Consider the following 17,457-nt stretch of genomic DNA (forward strand, 5'->3'; position numbering starts at 1 on the left):
CAGATAGGTTTAGTTTATATAAATGCACTGGAGATTTCCTCCCTCCCCTTTACCAATGAGATTTAGATGGCATGTCAGCTGGACTCATGCCAGAAGGCTGGAGTGGAAAGTGAAGGTTGCATGAACTGACTTTTGCCTGATTGAATCTCTCTGGATTCTATCCCTCTTTAATCGCTATTATGAATTTGGGACAAATCATGAGATAGAGTCTGTTTTTGTAGCATGAGCATCAAATGCCAAATACATAAGAAATCATATGCACACTGATACTTTGAATGTGTGATCAATCGGTCACCAATTCATGAGGCAGGCAAAAAACTATTGCAGAACAGAGTACAAATTTCTTGTTGTTATGTGCCTTCTAGTAAACTCCCAATTTATGGTAATCCAGTCCTAACATTTTCTTGGTAAGATTTATTCAGAGGAGATTAGCCATTGGTTTCCTTTTAGGCTGAGAGTATGTGATTTGCCCAAGATAACCTAGTGGTTTCCACAGTTGAGGGAAGATTCAAGCCTGGTCTCCTGGGGTCTTAGTCCAACATTGAGACCACCTCACCATGGTGGCTCTCAGAACATAAATACAGGAAGCCCAATATGTTTAATGCTATATGATTCCATTATTTCCCATTACCACTTACACATTGTTTGGTAACGATTTTTTTTTTTAGATTACTAGCAACAGAGTATTTATTTCTATGACATTTCGGATGAAATAAGGCCAAATCTTCCCCAGTACCTGATTTCCCAGGTGTCTCAGACATTTATAACATTCATTGAGTGACTGTTCAATAGACCCTATTGCCAATTCGGACATAGTATTAGACACTGTTTTACAAATAACTTTGAGCACAGAATAATTTAGTTAAGTGTGCTACATTTAGGAAATGAATGAAAAGTATTAGGTTTTAATATACCATATTGTTTTAAGAAACCTTTTTTCTGAAGAAACAGATGATAGTGGGATGTATAACTTGCATGGGATAGTTATCACTGAGATCAAACGTAAACTACCCCTTTGAATCACATACCTTCCACAAACCATGTTTGCACACCTGAAAATTGCCTAGTTCACCAGTTGACAGTGCAGTCCTATCTATGTCTATTCAAAGTTCAGTAGGACTTAATCGTAAGTAGGTTTTTACACATTTGGTGACTGAAATGTCAGCTACACAAAAATAACATCAATCTTAAAATATTAGGACATAATGCATCCTTATTCCAAATTTAAAATCTTTTCTCTTAGGACTGAAATCTGTCTTTTCTGCTCATCCTGTAACAAGTGTATTATATTCTCCAAGATAATATTTATCTTAATTTAATAACAATCTTGTAAAGTGAGTGAAGATTTAAAATGTTAATAAGGAACCATAAGAATATAGTATTAAGTTCAAAACTTCCATCCCACCTTTTTTCTTTTCTGAATAACCTGGCATGTTATTATACATTTGTTTTTGATATTATGTTATGCTATTATATCAACATATCTGGTAGAATGAGAATGATTTTAAAAAGCCCAACTTTCATGTAATCATCATTTTGCTGCCTTTATTCTCCGCATTCATAAAATACAATATTTATTCCACTGATTATGATGCTTTGTAGTACACCGAATTACCAAGAGATTTTTCTACATTTCAGCACTTACTGTATTGTCAGTGGATGGTTAGGAAATAGCTAAAGAATGAAAGGAATAATCACTCTCGCTGTAATTGTTTTCATTAAAAACCACTTTAAGGTTTAGCTGAAAAGTGTAATCATTGGGGGAAATGAGAGAGAGAGAGAGAGGAAAGAATAAGCTCCCTTATTAGCTGCCATAACTATGATGCCAATGTTTTGTTCTCCCAGAAACATGCACATAAAAAATATTTAAATCCCTGAAAAAAATATCTATCCAGAATTAATTCATAAATATTTTATTTAACCAGAGTGTTAGTGAAATAACCAAATGTTCAGAAGATATATTTCTTATTATTTTCTATCAAATCGGCTCCAGTGTAGGTGACCCTATAAATGAGAAATCTCAGAGACCTGGTCATCAACAGACCTGCTCAGGTCCTGCAAACTCAGGGCTGTCACTATCTGAATCGAATCAATCCATCTGTAATGTGGTCTTCATCTTTTAATGCTGCCTTCTACTGTCCCTGCATTTTAAAATTTCAAATGCTATACATCATATGAATAAAAATTGACAGTTATTCCAATTACTTTTCTCCACATAAATGTGGGATGGAGAAGGAGAGGCCCTCCAGATGTTGGACTACAGTTCCCATCACCCGTAGTTTGATGACAGCAACAACTGGGAAGAGCTGCTGAGGTTTGACACATTGTCTCTTGCAGACACTGTCTTTCTTTAAATTACTAGTTAAGCTGATTCCTGAAAAGCAGAGGAAAGGGAGACAAATTACTTTCCATCAGGAATTGCCATTGTAATTAAGGTGTCCTTTTTTCAATGGAAACAAAACAATTCCTTCCCAGCACTTTCTGCTTTTACTTTCTAGGCCTCCACCGAGTCACCGAGACAGAAGGGGAAATTTCTAATCGATCCTTGTTGTTCAAGATTTTAATGCCATTCAAAATAGTCTCTTTAAAATAAAATAAAATCTGACATTCATACTATTATCTTCTAGAACATCTCTCTCTCTCTCTCTCTCTCTCTCTATATATATATATATATATATATATGAGAGAGAGAAACATGGTTGTGTATTGTGTGTGTGTCTGTCTGTCTTCAAGTCACCTGTCAATTTATGACCCCATGAATTTTACAGGGTTTTCTTAAGCAAGGAATAAGAGATGGTGTTGCCAGTTTTTTCCTCTGAAATATAGGTTGCCGCACCTGATATTCATTGTGGTTCTCCCCTCCAAATACTAACCGGGGCTGGCCCTGCTTAACTTCCAAGATCAGAAAGGATGCAGTGCCTTTAGGGTATTTATGTTCTCATCAAAGCATAATACCTATCAGGTTGATGTCTGTTGAATCAACATACGTAGTGGCAGAAGGCATACCAGCCAGAGCTGACCCCTCCATTAAGCAGAGTGGCAGCAAATTGTTAAGTTACGTAAGTGTTCATTTTACTGGCAGGGATGGAAAGACGATTTGTCCAAAACAAGCAGCAACTGATCCCTCTTCCCACAAGATGAGGCACTTAGTACATGTGCCAAAGATCAGCATTAATTTGGATCAGTGCACTGAATTCTGTAGTTTTCGCTACTCACAGCTAGCTATGTTTGGAGGAAAGCAGCATTCCAACAGTATGTTCTCCTGCCCCCAAACAACACCTGTTTCAATCTCTGAAGAGAACCTGTGTAGCTACGCTTATATGTGAAATAAATTTCCCATCACACAAATAAGTCAATATGTTTACAAAAGAACATGCATTCTAGTAAAGAAGGACTAGTTGCTTGCCGGTAACAGTGATCTTGTAGCAGTCATCTGTGAACTCATACACCCAGACTTGAGATGAAGAGAAGGCACTACTAGTCCTGGATGCAACAAGGAGGAAGTGTAGCTTTAGAGGTTTCTGAACATGAAACTGTGAAGGTGCAAAATAACTCAAATGTGTGAGTTCAGAAATGACCACACAATCACAGACAAGCAACCTGTCTTTTTCCTGTCCCAATAACAACATATTTTTAAATCTCTTAAAAGAACCTGTGTGTCTCCACATATGTCCAACACATTCCGCACCACATGATATGTCTATGCATTTAAAAATGAGCACATATAGGCTTTTAAAAGTGTATGTTCTCCATACTCCCCTGGTCCTTCTAGCTTCCAGCAGTGCATAATACTACTTGTTATTCAGTTTATTCCTGCTTATTCCTTTTTTAGTTCTACTCATTAGATTTTTTTAAAATTAAAAATAAGAACCTGTGAGTCAGGACCATTTTAAATTGGCAACAATGCAACAGGCTGTTATTCTTGACCTTTCTGAGAATTGCACGTTTTCTGCTAATCTTTCATCAGTTTCGGTAATTTGGAGGAGACCTTCGCTTTTTGCATAATGAAATGTTTTAGCAACAGCTACAGCAGCCTGATTATGAAGCAACAGACATTTAGAATTTTATGAAGGTATTTCATCTGAATCTTGAAGGTAAAACCAATAAGTGGCTGGTGGCTCCATTGTCTTCAGGATGGAGAATCCATTCCAATTGTTGCTTGGCTCTGAAGGTGCTCTCCCAGGTGCTGAATGTATTAAGGCTCAGGGCTGAGGCTGAGCACCTTGGAGACCTCATTTTAAAGCCTGGATTAAATCTTGGAAAGGATTTACCAGCCTCACTGTCATGGAAACCACTAGCCACCACCCCTCTCTATTAGGGAATGAACAGTGTCAACTTTTCAATGTTTTACCACACACTGTTTTCCTTGGTGGATCCGAAATGTTGATATGTTTCACTGAAAGAATCCCTCCATCATGTAAATGGGTTTTTTTCCCCAGGGTCTGTTCTGGAGAGTGATACGTCTCCAGGGTTTTGTTTTGTTTTTTCCTGATACAAGACTATACCAATTTAGCATTACAGAGTGCAGGAAACACACAGTACAATGTTTTATTTTTTCTGGTGCTAAAAATTCTTTATAAGTGAGAATGTTGGAACATAGGCGTCTATGAATAACTGCTATTATTTTCTCCTGTGTCAGGCCCGGTGGTTTTTAAAGAAGTTGAAGCAGAGTTGCTCCGTGTATGCTTAGTAGATGTATATGTAGTGCAAGCAGTGTCGTCTATGTCTCTGACTTTACATAGGGCAGCCTATGAAGACATGATCTATTTGAGGGGCTGGTCAGTCTAAGTCTAGTTTCAAGATAAGGACCCATAGGAAGAAAATCTTGAAATCACCCGTTAATAGTTAACACTGGAAGAGTACACTGAGCAGGAGCACTGGTTATTGGGTCACAGTCGTTCTCATTGTGTCTGAATATTATATTTCTATTTAAATTATAGTAATTATTCTTAAATGTAAAGCTATACCTATACCTTTAGAAATGTTATGCAAATGCTTTACCCCACCCCCCTTTTGTAATATTTAAATGCAAGGCTGCAGAATCAGAGTTGTGGAGTCCAACTAAGAGTCAGAAGCAATTTTGGGTGGAATCAGAGATGTACCACTTCTGACTGTGGCTTCAAAATAAAAATGTATAATATTAAATGCCTAGTTTGTTGCATATTTACTTTCATCAGAATTTTATAAAGTTTTCTTGTTCAAAAATTTTGAACAAATATAGACCTTTTATGTATCCTGGTGATTCACATGGTGATGAGATGTCTTGTGCTATGATTTTACTACAGTACAGTTGTCATTACTAATTAATACACATTTGCCATTTATGAAAGAGGCAGAATCAAAGTCAGACAGTAGAAAAACGGAGGAGTCAGAGTTGGAGCTGAAGATTTGCTGTACTGACTCCACAGCCCTGCTTCAACGCCAGTCCCAGCTCAGGTAAATGATGCATTACATTATTATTTTATTTCTGGCCAGGGGAATGAAATGATATATGGGTGGAATTGCCAGCCCTTAAGGCTTCGCAAAAACCAGCTACTTTGTTTCCCTGGACGTGTCTGCAGAAGCCAGGAAAAACAGGTAATGTTCCAGGTGTGCAATTTGAACTCATTCTTATTTCTGCTTATCGGTAGCACAAGCACCTAATAAATCAGGATGCCCTTCCCCATCTAGAGAATATGATCCATCTTCCCATGCCTGCTCCAAAAATGCAAGTAGTGCTCCAGATGGATCCTCACACCTTTCCACTATTCTTGCATTCCCTTAGAGGGGTGTAGTCGCAAGATAATATTGTGTGGGGCTAGTTGTCTGCATGCGTATTGCTCTCAGGTCCACCACTCTGAATTCAAGATGTTTTGTGTCATTTTTGGTACTGTTGTCCTGCCGGAGTTGGTTGTTGATTGTTCTCCATCCACAAACATATGTTTGTATCTACCCCCCTCCATATTGAATCATCTGAATTGTCTTCCCCACCCATTCTGTCCCCTTCACCTGTAAGCAGCATTTCCTGGGGCTTGACAGCTGCTGGGGGGAGGGAATATAGTAGTCCCTCCACATTTGTCAGGGTTAGGGGTGCAGGACTCACATGAAAGTGGAAAAATCGCAAATTAAAAAAAACATTCTTTTTTTAACCTGAGAGAACACCTCTCTAGGAATATCTAGCTCCTCTACTGCAACTCAACGGTCAATATTCACCAGAGGTTGACAATAAAATTGCAATGGAGGACTAACAAATGCCTAGAGAAGTGTTTTTGCCTGGAATATCTAGGTCTTAGATTGCAACTATGATCAACCTCTGGCCTAGGATCTTATCACACTAGAGGAATCCCGAACAGAAACGGGATTTTGAACATAGAAAAAACCCACAAACATGGGAGGCTTTTCACGTGCACTTCTCCAAAAGTGAAATAACATGAAAATAAAGCAAATGTAAAAGGGGGAAAAAAAGCTTTTTACTTCCTGGAAGTTCCAAAAGTAAAGAGCTGCTGTTTTTGTCCCCTTTGCCTTCGCTTTATCTTTGTGTTATTTCACAAACATGAAATTGTAGGAACGTTGTGTGAAAAACTTCCTGCATTTGCGTTTTTTTTCTAATTTTAATCTACTTTAAATCCTATTTCTCAGCGGGATTTCGCTAGTGTGATAAGGTCCCTAGAGAATGTATTAATCAAATCCGTGAATAAAGCTACAAAAGTCAAAGCTGCAAATGTGGAAATCTGACTGTACATGGAATTATGTGGACAGAGTATTATGCTCCACTTGTTTGATATAAGATCTCTGCCTAGTTGAAGCAAAGGCAAATGGGCTGAAGAAGCCACATCTACCTTGTTTCCTCCACTTCTGGTGGATGTGAATGCAAAGAGTCATTCTCTGGGCTTATAATCTTATGTATTTATGAATACCAAACTGAAAGCAATAAAACTGGAGCCTATAACAAAAATGTTGCAGTGGATCTTCACCTCAGAAGAGGAACATTGGCAGGCTCAGGGTTCCAGGCAGCCATATCCTATTGTACGATACTCCATTCCAACCATACTTTTTTCTCTTTTTCTTTTGGGATTCGAAATTCCATGGTTACTGGAAATGCTCAGTCCACATTATGTGTGTGGGAGAAAGGAAATTGACCCTCTTAAATATACTTCTGCAAACCTGGGATTCCCCCAAGCACGTTAAGACTGCCATGTCATTCTGTATTTCTGACGGCATTTACTACCCCTAGAATTCATTTTTTGATGAACTAATAATGTTTGAGAGAACTAAACTCATAAAAGTACATTCTGCTGAATGGCTGTGCTTGGTCAGGCTGTATCCTTCATGTATCCTTGAGATTTCCTGGTCAGATGTTTAACAATAATCTGAAGCAGCAGTACTCTGTTACATGTATTAGTGCAAGTTACACTACAAAGAACTGCTTAGTGCTTTTTAACAGCACTATTGTTTATCTTTTAGAGCTCGGTGGATGACTGCCTTGCACACAGGAAAAAATGGCAGGCATCCAGGGTGCTGCCTGAAATACCCTTGGAAAATATTAACTTTCTCTTTCTCTCTCAAACTCTATGACTAAAGTCTTCAGTTACATCTGGAAGTGAATGGTATATAAAAAAAATTCCAGGACTCCAGAGGGGCACCGCTGTGTTCAGTTCACAGTATCCTGAAGCCAGATTCAAAAGTGCTCCAGCTGTGATGGTAAACGTTTCAGGCAAGAGAGAGAGAGAGAGAGAGTGAGCTAAGAAAACATGCTTCTTACTTAAGTACAAGATAGTACAGAAAATCAATTCTGGCATGATATACCTGAAAGTAGTCATGATATGGCAAAAGAAAAATCTGGTAATGTTTACCTGCAGGAAGAACAGAATAACCCACACTAGATTTCTTCCTCTGTTACTGTAAAGGTGTACTCACTCAAGTATCACACAATCCACTCAGCAGCTAGTTTCTATGATGCTATTTTGAATCTTCTTTTCTTGTATTATCCAAACCAAAAGTGTCCTTTTTTTTTTTTTTTTTTTAGAAAAATGCAATTTTTCTACATGATTTAAGTATGTACTGATCTCATGGTATTATAACTATTGTTGTGTTACGAGTACTGGAAGTCTTCAGTTTTTATATAAAATATTGTGAATGTTGTCCCTCTCTGACCCTGAATGTACCCTACAGATGCCTGCCATGATCCTTAGAGTGAGACCACGTAGGCAGTTTAGAAGTTGTGATAAGGGAAGATTCACACTATTTCTCAGGAAGGCTAGGTAATTAATCTCAGGATATTTGGCATCCCTGCTGGAGAATGCCCATTTACAACCCCAGTTCCCCCCTCAAAGAGCTCCAAAGAGACCATTTCTATGCAAATTCAGACCTTTGATGTAGAAGACCTGGTCTTTGCCCGAGGCTAGTTTTGCTCTATATAAGATCCCAAAATTCCTTTGTTTTCCAGGCTAGTTTGGATTTTAGGTTGACTCCGTGTCATTCTGAATTGTGCTAGTTCTGGTCCACTGGTGTCACACTCTGAGCGTCCCAGAGCGATTGGGTCCCACATCGCCACCATCAGACCACATCTTCAAGGAGCGACCCCATCGATGGTAATTATCACCATTAGTGAAGCCTCTTGAACTATTCCTGATTTCACCTCTTTCCTTCCTAGCTCTTTTGTGTATGTGTATGTGTGTGTGTTTGATGTGTTCCCTTTAACAAAATACATTTGATTGAAGAATTCTGCCTCTGTAATCCTTTATCCCAGCACCTCCGTAAAATGTGGGAAGATCCCAGGGCGGCTTGTAACTCGGCCTAGTTATAGAGCTAATTAATTTTCCCCTCGGAGTCTTAGTAACAGTTGGAGTAGCTTCAAGCTGCACAACCAGATTATCAATACTGACCACAGGGGTCTTTCATCATAAATGATTGTGTTAAGTAGGAGAGAACATTTATAGATTAGAATGTCTTTGGAGAAATGGGTTCATATTTCTCTTGCTGTTGTTGTTGTGTGCCTTCAAGCCTTTTCCAACTTGAAGGTGATCCTATCACGGGTTTTTGGGCTAGATTTGTTCAGAGGGTGTTTGCCTTTCTCTTGAGGCTGAGAGAGTGTGACTTGCCCACGGCCAACCAATGGATTTTCATGGCTGAGCAGGGCTTCAAACCCTGGTCTCCAGAGTTGTTATCCAACACTCAGCTATTAAGCTCATTAAGCAAATCTTCCTGTAGACCTGATCCATTAAGCTCAGTTGCCCCACAACGTTGTTGTGTGAATGAAATGGAGGGAAGAAAAACCCATATATACCATCTTGAGCTCCTTGGAGGACGGATGAATTGAAAGTGTTACAAATGAATTTAATTTAGTTTAATTTAATTTAATTTAATTTGCAAGTACAGTTTAATAAGTCTCCTTTCAGAGCAAAGGAAGTATTATCCTCTGAACAGCTTACCAGAGGTACAAGCATCATGTTCTATATTATTGCTTTATTGCCGTATTAATCCAAGTTTTGAAAGTAATTGCCTCTGTATCTGTGTACTCGTGCACGTGCACACACACACGCATGCATGTGAACATCTATTTTACACACACACACACTTGTTCAAAGGATGGCCACCTTTTTCCTCCTTCCCCCCCCCCCCCCCCCACATAATCCAAGTACCTGGCTTCACATTTATAAACACACGGCTCAGAAGATCTTGGGAGTTGTAGTCTTTAAAACAAACTTTTCCAAGTCCTGGGCATTTCATCCCCACCTCCAGCCAACTGAACAGAAGATGTTCCAGGCTGCAGGTAGGCAGATTTCTCTCCTTTGTAAATCCTGGCCTTGATGCTGTGGTCCTCTCCTTTGCAAATCAGACAGTCATCTGTACCATAAACTTAGGCTGATTCTTGATGATGGAGACTTTTTTAGGGTGGATTACTATAAAAGCCATGTTTTATCCTTTGTGATGCCTCATGACCAATGAATAATGAATGTCTTACATTGGTTTTCCCTTTCAATAATTACCATAGATACTTACAATGTAATGTGAATGTTGAGTAAGGAGGATGATTCAACTCAGAATGAGCCAATGCTGACTGCGTGATGCTTCCCACTCTGCTTGTCTCAGGTAGCAAGCACACTCCCTTTTGAAAAGATGCCATCCATTGTTCCATTCTTAAATTTCATTCTTTCCATATCGTGCATGTTTATCCCCTTTCTTTCCAGATTAAGAGACTTTTAATTGCTCAATCAAAGGAAAGAGCAATGCTTATTTCAACTAATCCCAGAAAAGGCAATGATATTCTTTGTTTTATGATACCTATTTTTTGAACAACCTATCACAATTCTTTTTAAAAATAGGCTAGGTTTTTCAGAATGTCACAAAGCTGTACAGCGGGAACGATTAATCTTTGGCCTGCAAGATGTTGTAACTCCCACTGCCCCACTCAAGATAACCAATGGTAAGGGATACAGGGAGCGGTAATCTAAACAATTTTGAGAGCCAGAGATTCCCCATTTCTATTTTTTTGTTTTACCAATTAATAAGCAATGGTAAACAATCTTAGAAGCTTGGACCTTGCGAAAGCAATCATTTCCAGGTAGCCAGTGTGGCGTAATGGTTTGTGTTGGACTATGACTCTGGAGACTAGGATTTGATTCCCTGATTGCTCATGAAACCCACTGAGTGACCTTGGGCAAGTCACATGCTCTCAGCCTCAGGGGAAGGCAATGACAAACCTCCTCTGAGCAAATCTTTTCAAGAAAACCCCATTATAGATTTGCCTTGGGTCACCATAAATTGGAAATGACTTGAAGGCACACAACAACAACAACAACAACAACAACAACAACAACCACACATTTCTATATATAGTTGTGAAAGATGAACAACTGTGAAAGATGGAAAGCCCATGAGAACCAGCTGTAAGCCATATGCAATGGCTTTTTCTAGGGCCTGAATTGGGTTGGGAATTGTGCAACCCTTCCTCCTAATGTTCAACTGGAAATCCCTGGAGCCTGGTTTAATGTTATCTGGTATTCCTGTTGTGACACCAAGTGACTATTCACATGTGCACCCTGTTGTGCTACCCAGTATAGCCACCATCACTGCAAGTCATTCCCTCTGAGGACAGACTGTAGCAATAGTTCTCTCTAGGGGAATTTTAATTAGCTCAATTAATTACTGGGTTGTGCTACAAGCAACCCTTTTGGAATCGTTTCCCACTTGTATACCGAGAGAAAAGAGACCAAAGGAATTTCGTAGAGGAAGGATTCTCTAAATTAAGTGTTTATCTTATTAAGGGGGGAAATCACACCACAATCCATGTTCACTCACACATACATACAAGGACTAAGGAAATCAGGAGTTAGCTTTGGAATAGCAGAAGGCTGAACTAACAGGGATACTTACACAAGACGAGGCTTGACTCTGTGTCCAACTGTGATGGGGATGGTGTAGGATATGGCTGTTCTGGTGAGCGAAGGTGAAACAGATGTAACAGAACCAGTCAGAGTTCACAGTGACAGAGTGTCCCCATGCCTTCTAACTAGCCCACTAACAAAGGATTTTGGAGATCTTTTATAGGCCAAAACTAGCCTGAGGGCAAAAGTGTTTGTCCTACATAAAAGAAACCAAATCTACATAGCAAAGGATCACTTTGTCTGGCAATGTTCAGGGTGAGAATGAAGTTCTAAATTAGCCTTATCGATCTTGTCCAACAGAACATCCTGCCTAAATCACCTATCTTCCTAACTTTTGAAGTGTTAAAGTTTCTCATTTGCAACTTCCAAACTCTTCTGTTTGATGTGCTTATGGGATAGTGTGGATGTGATCTCTCGCCTTGGTGATTATGGATGCCCACAGTACAGAGTCCATTTGGGGCCATAGGGAGAACATACACACACCAAAATTCAGAAGATTTCAGTGCTGGTAACAAGACCGAGGCACCCAGCAATGATCATACAGCTGGGTACCTCGTTCTGACCTCATAGTGAGTGACTCTGTTGCAACAGAGGGCTCTGGAAGGTCCAGATCAAAAGGTGAGGTTTTTAAAATTCATTATAAACCTGGTTTGGGTTTGTTAATCATCCAGACTCCCCACTAACAGGATGTGACGGAGGATGTTTTATTTGGCATGTGCACACAGGGCCATTGTGGAATTTTTAAAAAATACACATGGAAGTATATGTGTATGTACTCATAGGTATGGTGATCAGCACTGCAATATGTAGAGGGGGGTACTTTAACCTTTCTATCCCCAGACACAATACTACCATTCTACTTCAAGCAGCACTGAGGCAAAAACTTCCCTTACTTAAACTTCCCATCCCACTATACTATAGTGCTGATTGAAGTGACTGTCCCTGCACATTATTTAAATTCTTTAAAACCCAAAATGTGATTTTGTAAAAAATGATTTTATTCATATAAAATACACTGAGAGCCTTACTGTGTTTTCCTGGTGCCTTCAGTTTCAAGGACAGAGTTTGTGTCCTCTTAAAAATTGCACAACAGGTCAATATAAAGCAGTCAACCCTTTCCTGTCACTGTTTAGAACATTCTAGGAAACGTTTGGCCAGCTGATTTCTGTCACATACATGGCACTGTTACAGCTATTTTATTCAGAGTTAACTTGTTTGATTTCAGTCTGTACATGGGATTGTAGCCAAAGATTTCTAGCAACATCTGATTTATAAAATCCCTTTTCTCTAGATAAAGAAACAAGCCTATAAGAACTTGTTTACTCAGTTCTCTCTTCTTCAAGATAGTAGAGTGAAGGGGTAGGAGGGAAGGGAGAATGAGCAGTGGGAGTGACAAAGTGCCAAAAGCAAGGGAAAGTGTGAGGTCTTGAGGCAAAGGAGTTCATAGTAGGAAGAATGCAGGTAAGGAGGGAAAAGGATGAGTAGCAGAATACAGGGACCAAGGCTGGGATACACTGCAAAAGTGCAAAGAGAAAGAAGGGGTAGAAAAGGAAAGAAAGGGGAATGAGACACATAAGTGACAGAGTGCAAGTAGTAAAGGAAGAGCTTGTTAGGTAGGGTTGTTGAAAGGCAGTGGTGGTCCAATGTCATATGATAAATTCTGTGACTAACAGCCTTGACAGACTGGCAATAAAGGCTGGCATCGGGGCAGAGTGGAGGCATTGTGTCTGCACAACGCACATCCCAACTCTGCCCCCATGCTGGCATGATGCTGTGTGCCCCACCACACGGTGGGCAGCGTCACAGCACTCCTCTGGCGCTGCATCCAGATGACGCAGCATCAAAGGAGCACTGTAAAGCCACAGCACCGGCAGCTATGGTGCCCTTTCCATGGCACAAAAAGGAGATGCTTTTTGCAGCAGCAGAAAGGCCAGATAAGGGCCATGGCATGTAGTTACCACAGCCCTGATCCAGTGCTGAAAGAGGCAGCTTCTTCAGCCCTGAAGCAAAGACTTGGCTTTCCTTGTTCCAAGTCTAGCATTTTAAACAGTACTCCCTGCTCATCCGGCCATATAAGTTATAACTGGGGAAATAATGTTATGGCATATAAAACATAGTGGAAGAAAAATGCAACAATGAGCTGAGTATGCACTATTAGAATGCAAATTACTCTGATTTGCATTTTAATTATATACATTTAGCTCATTAATTGTTCTGTTCTGCATAATTAAAATAATTTGGATGTTTACATAATTAAAATAATTTGGATTTGGAATAATTTTGATAGTGAGCCCTCAGTATCCACTGGGTTTTGGCTCCATGGGTGCTCAAGTCCTATTATGTACAATGGCATAGTAAAACTCTCTCCCCTCTATAAAATAGCAAAATCAAGGCTTGCTTTTGGGATTTATTTATTTATTTTGGAGAAATATTTTCAATCTGTGGATGCATGTGGATTCTGTGGATACAGAAGACAGACTTTAATATGCAAATTATATGACTGGATTTGGGGAAATGGCATACAAAACATCTACAAAAAATTGTCCCTTTTGGCAAATTGCATGCCCAGAAATGTTTGGGGGGGGGGAGTTGCCTATAGACTATTTAGATTGTTATAATGGTATAATTTTTTGAATTTTATAATTTTTATACTGTACTGTTCCCCTGGCCTGTTTTAAGCCCTGGGAAAGCAGTTTTTAGAAACATGAAGTGACATGCTTATTGGTGACGATCACAGCAACAGGAGCTGCAGGACAACAGACTGTAATTCTATTACAGAAAAATAGGCAACTCAGCAATAGAACGTACAGAACATGATAGAACATCCATTTTGTAATTTGAATAAGATTAAGGAATGAGATCTTTTCATGGCAGGATACTGCCTGTTTAAAGCACAGCATATGGAGGACTGATGGACATATATTTGATTAATTTAATGAATATTCTAGAGATGAAAGCACTTATTGAATATTATTTCAGTGCAACACAATTTACATAATACTAACGTTTATCATCTTTTTCTTCTCCTTTTCTTTCTTTTGTACAACAATATAAAGATGTTTGTTGACTAACCTGTGTTTAAATGATTCCTTCTCAACAGCTAGCATGGGGTTTGACCATAGAATGTTTATCTTCCTTCACAACAGGAAACATTTCCCTTTATGACTGGAAATCTTGCTCCCCTCCCTTTGTCCCAATCTTTGTTCCAATCTTAGCCAGTGGGAAAGACAAAGAAACACTTGGGGATCCATTTTGAAATTTGAGTTAGGGAATAGAAAAACATGTATACAGACATTTTACTACAGCCAGCTGAAATTGGGATTCATATTTGGAACTACATACAAACGTTGCTTTCTGAATACAAGGAATGCCCTGCAAGATTGGGTTAAGGGCCTATCTAGCAGTGACGTACCTAGTATATTTGACACCTGGTGCAGATCATATCTAATACCCCTCCTCTTCTCTTCAACAGGCTTTTCTGGGTTTGGTAATGCTGCTGGCCAGGTGAGCAAGGGATGAGGCTCATATTCCCACCTGGCCAGCAGAGTTGCCCCACCCAGAAGGCAGCCCCTTCCCACCAGTGGCCACCCCACAGCCTTTCTGGGTGTGATGGAGCTACTGGTTGGGTGAGAAAGGAAGGATCCAGAGCCTCAAGTAAGCTCCTTCCTATCAGTGCATGGAGTGACACTCCCCTTTGAGGTGTCACCTAGTGTGGTCTTTACTCCATGCACATCCGTAGTGATGCCCCTGCTATCTAGTTCAGCTTCCTGTTTCCTTCACTGGTTAACTAGATGGCTACAGGAAATCCACAAGGATGATAAAAGAATGACATGGTAATGTAGAGGATACTGGACAAGATAGAGCTTTGGTTCAGTTGAACAAGATATGTTCCTCAGTCTTTTTTTTTCCATACACTAAAGTGTCAGACTTCATTTATTTTGTCAAAGTTTGTCTTCCTTTTTGTTCTTCTTTTCTGAAGGAAAGCCTTTTTTTATTCCAGTTGATTCCTTGATGCTACTCATTAACTACGTCAATATCCTTCTGGCCTTGGTGGCATCTTTCCAGACCTGGGGGATGCATTTAACGTGAGCTCCTAATATTGTGGTTTTGCATAACACCCAAGTTTTGCATAATGTATCTGTGAATCTGTAGAATCTGATGCTACTTTCTTGGAGATGTGTCTGTCATCATTCTGTTCTGCTTGTGGTTTATGCATGTGCGTCATCTATGTATGCATGTATGTATATCAGTTTCATCTTAGCAACTGAAGAAGGCAGAAGTCAAAATGTTTTTCTGATGTTATATTTTTTAGTTCTGTTTGTTAGTCACTTCAATATATAAATATTGTGTGTGTATGTGTGTACATGCATTTCTAGAATACATTCAAGGGGGGATAAATCTTTGGGGCTGATGCTCACAATTGTCACTTCTTGGGTAAGCAGGAAGCAAATACATCAGAGGGCTTTTATAAGGCTGTTGAAGCTTTGTTGTTTATAAGGCTGTTGAAGCTATGTTAAAGCTTTCCATATTTTAAATTGTCAGGCTTGATTCAATACCATGTATACACCATTTTGTTTTAAGAATTGAGATCTCTAATTTAAAGACACATGCCAAGCATTTAACGGTTGTTTTTCCATGCATGCTGCTCTTAATATTACTAGAAGACAATATTTTTAGTACAGATTTTGTGGCTTTTAAATCCACAACCACTTAAGAAAATGCCAACAGAAAAATGTTTGGCAATTTTAGTCATGTTCACTCTTGAAATATCACTGAATGAATATGAAACATAATTTTTCAGATGTTGGTTCATGAGATGGAGCTCAGTTGTATATACACCTATCTACCAGCAGACCTCATACAATACAGTGGGACTTACTTCTGAGTAAAGAAGCATAGGCATACGCACTATATTTATCAAAACAACTTTGAAAAATATTTTTAAATAAACAGTTAATTTTATTGTTTAGTGTGGAACTACAATTTTTACACATTGCTATTCTTTTTCATTACAGTTTAGAGTGTGGTTTTTGTTTTGTGTGGTTAATACCAATATCACACATAGGTTTAAAATACATGTTTGGGAAAGCTGATGTTACATTTAAGTTTATGTTACACCTGTAACTGGTGACATAAGAAATAGCCCCCCTGTTCAGTGGTTGTAACCATGAGTAACTTATATGATGAGTAAGTTAGCCAGGTTGCCAGTTATCGAACAGCGCCAAGAAAAAGATGCCTTAAACAGGTTGTAGGTGTTTACTGGAAAATATGGAAAACTGGTCATGTACTCCTGTGTTATAACAGATTAGTAAATGCTGACTATTAATCATATGTGGCTGTGACCTCTGCAGGTTCTTGTAGTACTCACAGGACTATAAATAGAATTTGAGATGATGACTCTGCTGTACAGATTAACTGAGTTTCACATAATCTTCCCAGATCCTCCCTGAAGTACATGAACAACGAGAGAAATGGAGACGTGCATCTACTCCCCTGAATTCTTTTTTTCAATTTCTTAAAAATCCCAGTGTAAAAAATAAAGGTTTATTCAGTATTTCTCTTGTCTTTCATTTCTTAGGCTATAAACCTATTCACGTATATCTGGAAAGAAGCCCCACTGAATATAATGAGATTTATGTATGAGTAAACAGGCAAAGAAATCTGCTGAGTTTTCCTTGGTATAGGTTGTACACAAACTTTGTCTCATGCACAAATTATTTTAAAATATTGTGTATAAAACAAACTTCAGCCTATGTGTACAAAGTGTAGACAAAACATACACGAATTTCATGTTTAGACGTGGGTCCCATAGCCAAAATGTCTCATTGAGGTTATGTGGGTGTACAAAGAAGCTTTGTTGTCAGGGGCTTTGTTAAGCTGTAATGCCAAATATAAGTCAATATTTTAAAAAGCAATGTCCTTGCATAAAATCAGCAGGCAGTCTACCTTTTTATTGCATTGTGGTATATACATGTTGCTTATTATGGTCATAGGCCAATCAACAAAACAACAGAATCACAGTGCAAAGCACAATACATATCAGTTTGCATAATTAAGACTGAAATGAAGATCCCTTGCTTCCCATCACAGT

General features: G+C 39.0%; 1 long non-coding RNA gene across 1 annotated transcript; it reads left to right on the plus strand.

Moving 5' to 3' along the window:
- Positions 1 to 12,608: 12,608 nt before the first annotated feature.
- On the plus strand, positions 12,609 to 16,920 carry LOC121931618. The gene is made up of 3 exons (XR_006104187.1): positions 12,609 to 12,827; positions 15,367 to 15,451; positions 16,806 to 16,920. It is a non-coding gene; the product is annotated as an uncharacterized LOC121931618 (long non-coding RNA).
- The last annotated feature ends 537 nt before the right edge of the window (positions 16,921 to 17,457 follow it).

This window comes from Sceloporus undulatus, chromosome 5 (genome assembly GCF_019175285.1).
Source record: "Sceloporus undulatus isolate JIND9_A2432 ecotype Alabama chromosome 5, SceUnd_v1.1, whole genome shotgun sequence".
Taxonomy (NCBI): Eukaryota; Metazoa; Chordata; class Lepidosauria; order Squamata; family Phrynosomatidae; genus Sceloporus; species Sceloporus undulatus.